This window comes from Sparus aurata, chromosome 4 (assembly GCF_900880675.1).
Source record: "Sparus aurata chromosome 4, fSpaAur1.1, whole genome shotgun sequence".
NCBI classification, from domain to species: Eukaryota; Metazoa; Chordata; class Actinopteri; order Spariformes; family Sparidae; genus Sparus; species Sparus aurata.
In genome coordinates this window covers 36,003,180-36,015,338 of record NC_044190.1, presented here as the reverse complement: position 1 = coordinate 36,015,338, position 12,159 = coordinate 36,003,180, and the positions used below count along the sequence as shown (strand labels likewise).

General features: G+C 39.9%; 1 protein-coding gene across 1 annotated transcript in view; it reads left to right on the top strand.

Annotated features, from left to right (window-relative positions):
- Positions 1-15: 15 nt before the first annotated feature.
- Positions 16-12,159, top strand: part of adcy7 (adenylate cyclase 7) — a 55,140-nt gene continuing 42,996 nt past the window's right edge. The window contains exon 1 of the mRNA XM_030415439.1: positions 16-141. The gene's annotated coding sequence lies outside the window, so the exon portion shown is untranslated. The remainder of the gene's footprint in view (positions 142-12,159) is intronic.

The window sequence follows — 12,159 nt, the reverse complement described above, 5'->3', positions numbered from 1 at the left end:
AGATGGAGGAGGGGCGTCTTCTGTCGGAGCAGCGCGCGGACTGACAGTTGGTGAGAGCAGCACGGGGGGACCACAACACGCGCTCCCAGCCTACACCGCACAGCTCATCTGCGTGGATCTTATCCAAAAAAACCCTCTCAGGTAAGACTGAAAGTTTTTTTTTCTAGATGATAAGCGACTAAACTTGTCAGACTGGAATCCCTTGCAGGCAGCTTAAAGGAAAAAAAGGTTAATTGTTGCTCCGTTAAGACAAAAGACGTTTTTTTTTTTTTTTTGAAGACGGTGCTCCTCCGCTCTGAAGTCTCCACCTTTTGTCAAGAGCAGGAGAGTTAGGTCGAAGGTTAAAACAATTTAACATTTAATTTTTTTCCCCCAGAGTTTTGGTGTTATGTTATCGATATTTTTCATGCCGCTGTTTTCACCTGGGCTGCTCATTGTCACCCAACGTCTGGTGTTGAGCGTCTTCGGGTTACATTCTTAAGCTAGCTGTAACCAAACAGTTAGCTAAACCTCAATTGATCTGCCATTTCACCATGAGATATCACTGTTCATTTTTGGGGGGCACATCCTCGCTTAGTGTTTCTACATAAAGGGCTTCACTTTTAGAAGTCTTGAGCTGAAATCAGTGAAGTTGTTCACCCCTCTCCCCACTGAATCCCTTCTGTCCACAGTCTCTGTCAGTTTCTTATGAATCACAAAAGTGTGTCTGCTGAAATGTCCAATAACTTATGCCTGATTCAGCAGACTATAAGTGAAGCAAAAATGCTGGTGTTTCCTATGCAGGGATGATGAGTTTGCATTAGTGAACCCAGTCAAATGGATATGCTGAGTCTTTTGGTTTTGTTTGCATTGACATCTAGCATAGCAGGCATCTTGCTCATCTTATCTTTTGTTGTTGACTTGGTGTCCCTCCAACTAAGACTGACCCCAAAATATTTTAAGCACAGGAAATGTTTTCTGTGAGTATGTAAAATTGCTGCTGCTAAGATGCTGACTTGACAGAGTTATCTCTTCATATCTCTTCTTAGAACACCATGCTCATGCGTTTTAACTGGACAAGCGTTTCTGCCTGTACCCTCTCATTTCAGAGTCACCAGTGATTTTAGTGTGTTTGTTGAAACTGCCACAAAAAACAAGAGATTTTGAACAATAGAAATACCGTCGGAGTCTCAAACTGGTACTTTCCTGGCATTTTTCTCAGTCCTTGCTTCACAGATGGTTTTTAAAGTCAACTTTGTTTAACTTGGATTTATAACCGCTGAGCTGTTACTTGAACTTTGGTGCTGCGCCATGAGATGAAGTGGGAATGCAAAGTCAGCGGCTTTTAATGAATCCAAAGTAAAGGATCATTAAACTTAAATTGCCAGTTCACCTGATTTGGAAAAATAAAAAAATATCTGCCCAGATTTTGCAACGTTCAGTTCTCAGATTCCTGCCTCAATCCCAATAAACAGGTTTGAATAGATGTTTGTTAATGGAGTCCACAGTGCTGAAACATTACTCTGGATAATCCACAGACCTCATTGTTAACTATTTTTGTTTGATTACTTTGCATTGCAGAAATCATCCTGAAATGGCTGGTAGACTGTGTTTATTGCAGCACTTTACTTTAAAGTGGGTGTTGGTAGCCATATTTGTATGGCTAGCTTGAAGATACATATATTATCGATATATGTTAAAAAACCCGACCCGGCCCCGGATAAGCGGATGAAAATGGATGGATGGATGGATGGATGTTAAAAAAAAACATATTGTGATCATTTTGACATGATTGACAATTTGATGACTGTTTTTTTTGTTTCCAGATTTTAATTTTCTGTGAGAAAAATACTTAAACACGATACGACATGATGGGGTCCGTACCGAACAAATGTGATTTTTTTTTTTTTTTTTTTTTTCTTACATCTGGATAACAAGATTTGTAGGTCAGGGCATCTCTGCAGCTCTACAGCATTTCATTATAATGCTGTTTTATCACACATTTTGTCTTTTATAAAAACAATGGAGATTGTTGCGATTTGGATATTGCACATAGCCATATTATGATTTCAGTTACATTTTGATGATTCGTGCAATTAGTTTATTATGGGCTTATTTTGTTGGTATACATGCAAGAGACCAACTTTTTTTTCTAAACGGACAACACTTCACATGTTTTTGATCAACCTAGCAATGTCCATCATTTTTTATGCATGTAGTGTTGTAGGATTGCTGATTTCACCAGTGTGACCGTATAAATTCAACCAACAGATATTGTAATTGTAAAATGTGTAATTTATTAGGGGTGGTGAAAAAAATCGATTATTGATTAATCGCAATTATAATATTGACGATTATGATTCGATAATTAAATTTCCAAAAATCAATTTAAATTTTTATTTTATTTCTTTTATTTTTTTGGGAAATAGTAATACAAACTGGAGTCCTCCTCTTACTGGCTTCCGCTACATGGTCCACAGTCTGGAGCCAAGATATGTTATTCCATCCCGGTCGCTTTTTCACAATTAAATCGATTCCAAATCTTTACAAGGAGACAAACCTTTCCGTGCAAGTGTCCCTCAACTCTGCTCACAGGGTAGCAATAACTACCAGAGCTACAGTCTCATACGTGACCGTTACAGCTCATTATGTCAGCAGTTAATGGAAGCTAATGTCCTACGTACTTCAGACGAAAGCTATGGATGATAGCCACACAAGCGCAAATATGTGTGAGTTTCTCAAAGCAATGGCAGACGAGTGGGGAATAGAGAAACACGCCCTGGTTCTCGTCACCAACAATGCCTCTAACATGAGTCCGGCTGCTGAGCATGGCAGCTTTCTTTTAACAGTGAAACACTACATTTAAAACAAATTAAAAAAAAAATTATTTTGATATTACAGTTACACTATACAATATGGAAGGTGCTGTGAGGTGTTACTCAAAAGAGAAGTAAAATAATTCCGCAGCTGACTGATGTTAAATGGAAGATCAATAATCGTTAATAATTGAAAATCGAATCGATGATCATTAGTAATCGCAAATCGATTTGTAATTGAATCGAGACTTCAATAATCGGAATCGAATCAGGAAATTGGGCCTATTAACCACCCCTATTATTTATTATACAAAATCTGGAAAAAGCTTATTTAGATTACTATCAAATGTCCATTTGTGCCTTTTGAAATATAGGCAATAAAATCCATTCTATTAATGAATTATAAAAAATACCAACTCATGTTTGCCAATGGTTCTACTCACACTGATAAAATTAGTGAACATAGTTTTCTGCATTATTGTCTCCTAAAATCTCTGTTTCTGCCGATCCAAACAAGCAAGAGTTTCTGAATATCTTCACCCTGGAAGGTCTGTTCACTGATCTAAAAAGCCCTTTAATATGTACATGAAAGGCCAAAATGCATAGAAAAAAACTTGACTCTAATTGTTTTATGCTGCTCCTTGGCTGCAACCTTTCCTGTGCTGGAGTTGTAAAATGGACCCTTCCCAACATTGACATGTAGTTTAGACACCGGATGAAAGGAAGTTATGAGGTTTGACACACACGCCATGTGTTTCTTCACTTGAAAATGCAGTTCTGGTGATTGTTCAAGCTTAATAGCTCTGGTTGTTTGCTCTGTAAACTCTTTTATGCTTGGAAAGAATAGAAGAGTGAAAAATGTGTAAACTGGGGGATTAGATGAGAAATCCATTCTTGCCACTATAATACAGTGCACATTGGTATGTTTGATCTCACCATCTGCATAAGGATGACAGCTATGGCATGTGTAGGGGGGTATTTATCATTTGGATGATTACACCACTAATCCCTTTGTCAATCCTGTCTTATTAAATGGACATAGTCTATTGGGTTACCAGTAGCTGCTTTTCTGTGAGGACAGAGTTTCATCACATGTATGTCACAAATGTGTCTGAACAGAAATGTGCAGGGTTAAAAATCAAGCGAGAGGGCACATGTGCATTGATTTTGAGATATGGAGCTCATTATTTTGAGTATAATAGGTACACATGGCGACAGAGCGGCACTACAGTAGACTGGGGTTACATTCCTGGTTCAGCGGATTGCTGCGATGCTACAATGCCTGGGCCCTTTTGCAGAAAAGCTGTAATCTGAATTGTGACACATACATTGGCATTTGCCATTGGTGTGCAATTATCCATTGTGATGCTGTGAGGTATTTCATTCTGACACGATGGGAAGCTTGTTGTGATTGTGCATGTTATTATAATAATTTTACAGCTTGTTGGATATGGACAGGGACTGTCTGTTGGGGGTTACGGAGCAAAACATGCACGCACGTACACACAAACAAATGAAAAAGCTCAGATCTATGCTGAGAGTGACGGCAGAGTCTAGTATCCTCATCGTTGTTTTGTGACGAGTCTCTTAATGACCGGTGGTAGAGTTGTTTTGTGTTTCTTTTTTCCTCTGTCATGCAGCCTCAGCTGACCATGTAACGCGGTGGTTCCCAAAATGAGGTTTAAGTACTTTCAAGAGCTGTCCAAAAACCAAGCATTAATTTTAGAGAATATTTAATTTTCAGATTACATATTAACTGCCTGCACTGCAATGTCCCTTCCTGAGTAAAACAATGATTCCCTGGGCACAAAGTGATTCAGATCATTTCGGCTTTTGTGGACTAATGAGCATCCATTTACTCTGTATGGGCGGACGGTTTATCTGACCAAGCTTTTGCCATGGTTGCTGACTAACAGGTGCTTTTCTCTTCTGAACCAATGAAAGAAGAAGTCGTGTTCGGTCTGTTTAGTTTGACTCCTCTTGAGTTTTGTTGCAATTATACAAAACAAACCCATTAGTGGTCAAATTTGTTGTCACTGGTGCTAAAGAGAGTGCTGCTGATCTGTGTGGTTTACCCAGTAAATACACACCTATTCTGCTAACACATATGCATTCAGTACATACATAGTTTCGGTCTGTGCTTGACAATGACGGTGACCTTGACAGGAAATATGGGGAACCTCCACAGGAAATGTGAATGTGACTTGTTGCAGTTTTTCTTCAGAACTACGGTTGACAGCATCTATCAGTCAGACAGATATGCACGCTCTCTTCTTGTAATGCTATCAGTATTTTTCATGCTCAGCTGCAGCAAACTATCGTCTCTTTTTTTGTTTTAATGGTTATGCCATCACAGAAAAGCATGATTACATATCTGATTTGTGCAGTAAACACTGCAGTAAACACCACCCACCGCTTGCCAAACAGCAGCGTTTTTGAATAATTATTTTGTGCGATCTATCGGGATAAACCTACTGTACCTCTCTCTCTCGCTGCTAAAGACTTCCTTCCTATCTCTGTCAGTAGAGAAATGCCAAGCAGCTTTGTCGTCTGTAAGCACAAGCCCACACACACACACACACACACACACACACACACACAGATACACAGAAGCAGGATTGCTCACATAATAGGCATTTTCTGTTGTCATTAGACCCCATGATGTTTTGCAAATGCTTGTGGCCACTCATAAAGCTAATGATTTCACCGATTTCCCCCCTCTCTCCCATCTTCTCTCTCTTTGTCTCTAATCTTTCACCCTCACTTTCGCTCATCCACTCTCAAGCAGGCTCTCTTCTCGCTGTCTCTCACTCTCTCTTTCACACTCTCTCGCTCTCTCCTCCTCAGGCTTGAATTGAAAAGGGTTCCTCTTGGTGGACAGTGTGCTAATCCCCGAACACTCACTGGGGACTAATCGGACTCATTAACTCCGACTCTGGTGCTTCCAGCCAGAGATCAGCACTAATCCTTCTTCGGCACAGCCTTTGCCGTGTGAATGCTAGTTCTCTTTGTCCTTTCCTGTGCTGCTTATTTTCATGCAAATTAACAGAGACATCAAACTTAGCAGAGAAAAAATGACGTTACCTGTACAAATTGATTTTTCCATGCCGTAGTTCAGTTGCTTAGAAAACAAAGTGGTCTACTTATAGCTTATGCGTCACCTCTTAATGGTTTCTGACAGAATATTGCACTTTTGACAACACATAGCAAGGATGTAAGTATAGGTATAAAAACTGCGCAAAAACATTGTTCACAAGATCGTTGGTCAGTGATTCATTTCCACAGAATTGTCAGGATTGTTTTTACTTCACTCGAGCTTGTTTGATCTATTTAAAGTGAAGCTAACCTCATCTAAGTACTCACTGGTATGAGCATGTGAAGCTACAGTGAACGGTGTAGATGACCTTTACTTGGTTGATGCCTCTCTCCATCTCACTCCCAGGATTTCCCCCATATGGTGCTGTGAAATTGTAGGAAGCTTCTGCACTGTAGGAAAGTAACGAATATGAGCAGGACACCACTGGGACAGGGTTCTCTAAAGTCACTCAAGGTTCAAAGGTTTCTGTCATTGACGTCATCGAACCTGCGGGATACTCGATCTCTCTGTTAAAACTGTCCAGTGGAATCTGGGCAGACATTTCTATTTTTCTTAATGTTGAATGCTTATTTTTCCTACTTGAACTTCTTGACACATGTAAGACTAGATTCTTTGTTAGTTTACAACCACATAAGTTCATGCTGTTAAAATAGGTAACAAATCGTAACTAATGGAGGAAAGACTGTGGGTGAGAAAACTCAACAGATAACACAAGTCTGGACTAGGGGTGTAACGGTATAGGATTTTACAGTACGGTACGGTGACGGTGTTAGTACAGTATACCGCGGTATTTCACGTGACGGTATTTTATTTTTTTAACAATTTTTTTTGGTACTAGGGGCCATGAAATAACCAACAAAACAGACAAGTATCATTCTTAGAAGAAAAACATTGCTTTATTTAAGCAAAATGTGTGTGTGTGTCACACACACACACACACACACACACACAGCCTCTATTATGCATCTCTCCGTGCATCTATTTATTATAGTCCATCTTTCTCTCTCTCCTTCTTTCCTTCAATCTCTCTCTTTCTTTGTTTCGTCTTTTTTTTTCTTTGGCATGACGTCACTGCCATGCGCCAAACAAACAATTAATCTACAAGTGAACAAAGCCTTGCAAAGCCTTGCAAAGCGACGTAGTGATGCCTTGTAGATCCGCATATTCTGTAGACAACAAGACCATGCCGTTCCACGGTGAATGAAAGCGACATACAACAACAATAACCATGCTCTTTGAATGAAACATCGTAGACCGGCTACAGTGGGATTTATAATGATTCATGTTACCTGCTTGGACTTAAGCTGTGCATATGCTTTTTCATGCCACTCGCGGAGATGGGACATCATGTTAGATGTATTTGCCGATCTTGCAACTACTTTCCTGTTGCATAGTTTGCAAGTCGGCTCTCCGTCGTCCTTTATGGATCCATCCGGTTGTTTTGGGTAACCAAAATGAACGGAGTCGCTTGGCTGGAGGATAAAGAGGTGGTGAAGTAGGGGACATCGGGTCAACCGGGCCCGCTGGTAAATCTGCCTCTGGTTCAGAGTCTGCCATCATCATGCCATGCTTTTTTCTAGCTTCCTGGATCATGTGGGTCTCGCGTGCGTTTACCAAAACTACCTTTTTTGATTGGACTGTCACTGAACCAACTAAAAGACGCTGACCATGTAGCCTGCCCTGAACTAAATGCCCTTTATAATGTGACTGAGTGACGACTGACCACCACTGATCTTAATGTGGACGTGAAGTGAAATGTTTTATTTATGAGTTCCCTACTTGTGTAAGTGGAGTTGCGCCGGCAGCGCAGCATAACATTCAAATAATTAATTAATTGCCGTCACCGTGAGCTTGGAAATCTCACGGTGTCACCACCGTGGCTTTACACCACCGCGGTATACCGAAATACGGTATACCTTTTCACCCCTAGTCTGGACTGTCTGAAATTGCAATTGATACAGCTGCAGTGATTAATTAAGTTGATTGAAAGACAATGAATTAATCCTGATTTTTCGAAGAAAAAAAAAAAAAAAAGGCAAACATTTGCTGCTTCCAGCTTTAAAACTTATGGAGGCTTTGTTGACATTGGGTGAGCAGGAGGGGGGATGACATGCAGCAAAGGGCTACAGGTTGGATTTGAGCCCGCTGCGACAATGACGCAGCCTTTGTACATGGGGCGCATGCTTTGCCAATCGAGCTACTGGGGTGCCCCAATTTCTGACATTTAATGTCATAAAAATATAATTCCACATTATCTGATGATGAAAATAATCACTCGTGGCAGCCCTAGCATCTGAAGTCTCTTCCTGATAATATAACACAAATCAGCAGAGACGGGATGGATGGTTGGTTAGTCGTAAAATTGTAGAGTGAGACACAGCTGTAACAGTTCACCAGGTTAATAAGAGTAGAAGAATTTGCATGTTAAAACTTCTCTTTCCTCATTGTGTCAGTAAAACCCTTTAGGAGAGTTTGTGCCCAACGATATGTCACCACTAGGTTACTAGGGCCACAGCTGTGTGTATCTTCTTTTTTACAGGTTATAGGTCCATGTTTTTAAATGCATTGAAGCTTGACCTTTAGCTGCATTGAACAACATGTAGTAGAAGATAATATTTATTATTGTTCAACTCTGTTTTAGAACTGTTTCTGGAAACAATAATAATTAAAAAATTCCAGAGTTACACGTGGATGTTAAATAGGATTGATACAGTTTTTATGGGCACTGTTGCATCAGTCAAGTTTTGGACTGGAGACATCACTGTCACAAGTCGACCTAAAACTGGATATAACTTTTAATAATCGTTAAACTCAGGGTTTGTTCAATTGTAACCTGATATACACCAGAACACATCGTTCCTTTTACTTTTATTTATTGTATAACAATGTGGTAATTACTGTGATTGTAGTTAAGATTGTGAATCACTGCTCACTGTAACATGGTGACCACAGGATTTTCAGCCAATCTGCTATTGGCAATGTATTTGGGGACTTGCGGTTCATGGTCGGCACCTTAACACCTGGACTGCCAGGCCTCCCCAAAGAACACTGGTTTTAAAGGGGATTAGGAAAGCCATGCTTGTTACCAATTCCTCACTCACTCTTCCTTCTGATCCCAAATGTCTTCATGTGTGCCCGCCACCACAATAATGCCCCTGTATTAGCTTTCTGCTGTGTGTGTGTGTGTGTGTGTGTGTGATACATGTGACTGTGGTTCCTCAGCTCTTTTTATTCACAAAACCAGTACCCTCAGTAAAATATTTAGTCATTCCATGGGGAATCAGACTTTCGCTTAACATCAAAATTAGAATCATGCAAGTGATTATGGAGAAAGGTAATTGATTGGTGAGTCTCATTCTCAGGTCATCAAATTCTGACGCTTTGGGTTTGTGGCTCTCCAAACCAAACTGGCCAAACTGGTGGCTCACCAACCTAAAGTGTCTGTACTTCATAGCCTGGGAATGAGACTCAACAACCAGCTATCTTCCTTCAAATTGTTGACACCAAGAAACACCCTGAACGCAGCAAAAAAAAATAAAAAAAATAATAGGAAAATCTAGCATTGTCTACCTGCATTGCTAAACCAATAATTGTACTTTGTGAATGTTTGTTTCTGTGGTGACATTTCAGACGCACCATAACACATTTTGGCTGAATGTACTACCCTGTGAGTACAAGTGCCTGTGGTTATATTACTCACTTAAGAGTGAGCAAGTTCAGAGAAACTGTGTAGTTGAATATATAGTGGTCTTTTTCTAAGTGTGTGAGCTTGAACAGATGAAAGAAAAATGGAACTACATTGTCTTTGAGAAGATGTAAATCAATTGTCCCTGATGTGACATGATTCATTTTCAGCTCTCAGCTTTGTTAGACGGTGCAACAAAACATTGTAGTGCTATAGCAACCTTACTGTATATATTGTGTAATGTATACGTCCTGTACACTATTGACATCACCTTACCTTTAATTTTCACTCACACTTGTTCACTTGCTGCTAATGTATGTCGCTTTGGAAAGGCCTTCAGGGGCCATAAAAGGCCATGCCCTCTTTTACTTCTGCTGTTTAGAGAGGATCACTGCCGCTGAAATGGGAATGCTTTGGAGTGCCATTAGAGAAATGCCTCTTCACCCTATTGTCTGTTGTATAGTTCAATTTCCTGTGCACCGTCCCCGCCCCCAGCTCCTTTGTGAAAACACTAATAACAGTCTGCTTTCAGCAGTTTGGTGATAAAATGGTTTTCAAGTTAAGTACACACTAAAAGTGAATCATTTATTTATAACCGAAAAGATACAATCAATCATACATTCAGACTCTTAAATCTCTCACAGTATGCCTATAATGCAATGCGATGAGATATGTTGACCGTGAAATGCTTTGAGCCACATGGATGCGTATGAAATAATCTTGCATGGCTCACTTCCAGATCAAATGCTGTGTCGAATGTTGGAATACCCTGCAGCCAGTATGAGCCGATGCATGCCTCCTGCGAATGCTCGTTTTGAGTGTGGATGGTGCAGATGTGTGGGTGTCTTGCTCTCTCTCTCTCTTTTTTCCCCATTTCAATTTCAGTGTTTTTTTGTACTTGCTGTGGTTCAAGGACATTATGTAATGCTTACGAGAGCACCCCATCTGGAGAAGTGCCATTGAGACGCAGAGTTTGCCAAACTCACTTTAGAGCTGAAAAACAGTTTACCTGTGAAAGACATTAGTAACTGAGGACACTAAAGACAATAGAGGAATTTGCAGAGCAGAAGGTAAACTCTGCTCTCAGGCATTAAGAATATTTGTAATTTGAACATTGTAATCGAGGGTGAGTGTGAGTTTTGGTGAGTGTTGATTTTTGAAGACATTTTTAATAACAGTTGGTCTTTCATTAAATCTGAATGTAGTCTAAAAGGTCAGCTTCTCATGAAGATGTTAGTAAGGATGAGGTTTATAACAATATAGTGGGTACTATTTGCTTTTTCATTGAAGGCTTGCGGCACTTTGCTGCTTCAACAAGCCAGTCATTGTGTTCAGCTGGTAAATGAGTGATTGGCCAGGATTGGCTCTCTCATAGACAGCCAGTCCAATAAGTACAGTGGAGATGCTAAAACCCTGAGATAAAAGGGATATATGAAACTGGACAGAGGATGGAAGTGTGGCTTCACAATTCACACTGCATTAGATACAATTTCAAATGTATTTAGGGATGTCCCAAGCTGACCCTATGGAGCACTATTCCAGCTGATCCCGGATATGTCAGTGGAGCGGTATCAGCTCCAACCAAAAGCCCTTTGAAATCCAGTTCTTTCTTTATTTAACTTGTGTGATAGTGTTGTCCACCTCAACCTGCTGGTGTTAGAGTGCCCCTCTCTCCAAAATGACAACCAGGTTCTACACTAAAAGGTTGCACCAGTGATTGACTTTGACAAAATACACTTAATTACACATTAATGTCTCACGTCTTTGAGTTGTTTTTTGTAATTTCTCATTTACCTGCCTAATTTACTACTCAAATGGCAATGGGTCTGTTATTTATAGTCTTTTAACAGCAAAGAACAGTTTACAAGCAATCAGTTAACAGCTTCTCACTTTTAGCCTGTGCAGACTACTGCTGGTTAAAATGACAAATGTCACTGGTGGCTGCTCATATCAGCTATCAGAGTGAGATGTCTTTAGCTGATCGCATCATGTCAATTTCAGGAGTCCAATTCTTCCAGTTGAACTTTCATTCATATCATATTAATAATTTAAGATGTTCACCTTTGTAGTTTTAACTAGGATCATATTGAAGAAATAACCCAGCTGAATTGAGAAGGCTGATATTTCAGTGTGCCAGATACATATTTAGATTTAGGTTGACATAAGTATTGAATTGAACTCATGGAAGCAGAGTTCAAGACTAAATTGCACTTATTATACAAGGAAAACAAGGTTAGATTGTTCATCTTTTCAAAGCTGTTTATCTTTCATGGGCAAGGCATCTAAATTTCATTTGAAGCAAGTAAGAAGCTCTTCTGTGAACCCTACAATGTCTGACAAAAATAACCAGCGAACAAAAACCTGTCGGCTCAGCCTGAGAAGATAGACTCGTTAGCTAGTTTATGTATCTAGTAATTACTGCAGACTGCAACTGTGCAACTATTATACCCTCAAATCTACCTGTTGCACCAGTTATACTACAACAACAACACGGAGGAATATTCTTGGATTATGGACAGTATCACTCTGGGATAATTTGTGGGAGTGGTGCTGTATATGCTGTATTGAAATCTTCGGAGGGG